Source organism: Octodon degus, unplaced genomic scaffold (genome assembly GCF_000260255.1).
Source record: "Octodon degus isolate 3935 unplaced genomic scaffold, OctDeg1.0 scaffold00066, whole genome shotgun sequence".
Classification (NCBI taxonomy): Eukaryota; Metazoa; Chordata; class Mammalia; order Rodentia; family Octodontidae; genus Octodon; species Octodon degus.
This window is the reverse complement of record NW_004524642.1, coordinates 13,302,648-13,303,616: the sequence shown is the minus strand read 5'-3', so window position 1 is coordinate 13,303,616 and position 969 is coordinate 13,302,648.

The window sequence follows — 969 nt, the reverse complement described above, 5'->3', positions numbered from 1 at the left end:
TTACTTTCAATAAAACTTGTGTGCAATTTGTAAACTGTACTAAAAAAAGTTGTCATCAATTGTCAGGGTTTCTAAATTGTTCTAGTCTTATAAAGTATCCACATATAACTGGTAATATCTTATTACCCACTAGATGGTTTTTCACATACAATGGACATACTTTTAACTATATCCCAGCTTATCTGGATGGAGTCTCCTGTTGTTTAAGCAGGCTGACCGTAATTCTTCCGTCTCAAGATGATTTGATGCTACCCCATTCAAAAACATCATCACCCCACAAGAGGAGAAAAGTTTCTAACATCCCTCTCCCTCCTGACTATAATGATAAAGTCATTTTCCTGTCTGATGCAAAAGCCTATGCTATGATAATCAGTGTTGTTGAAAACCTATACTTGGGTAAAATAGCAGAAAAACATGTAAAACAATTAGGTTGTAATGTGGCCAAAGCTCTTAATGCCACTTCAATAGCCATCGCCCTACTCAATGCAGAACAAAAGAAACATATACAAGCTATATTAGATAATCGGGCTGCTATAGATTATTTACTATTGTTTCACCATCAAGGATGTAAAAAAATAAGAAACATATGCTGTTTTAACTTATCAGATAACAGCCATCAGATACAAAATCAAATAAACATACTGAAAGAATTAGCTCAAGATATCCGTCAAGGTAATAACAGGGGGTTATTTTCAATATCCCCCTGGATAAATAATCTGATAACTGCTCTGATTGGGCCCATGATCATATTTCTTCTGGTCGTGCTCATTAGACCTTGTATAATAAACTGCTTGACTACGTATATACAACAAAGAATCCGGACGATTAAGTTAATGGTGTTGAGATCTAACAATGAGCCTCTCACACCCCCGGGCAACTCAAGTTATGAGTTTTAGATGAATCAAAGATTTGATTCCCAGATAAAAACCAGTGGGGAATGTAAAGGGTTAATAGAGCTTTGTGCCTTAA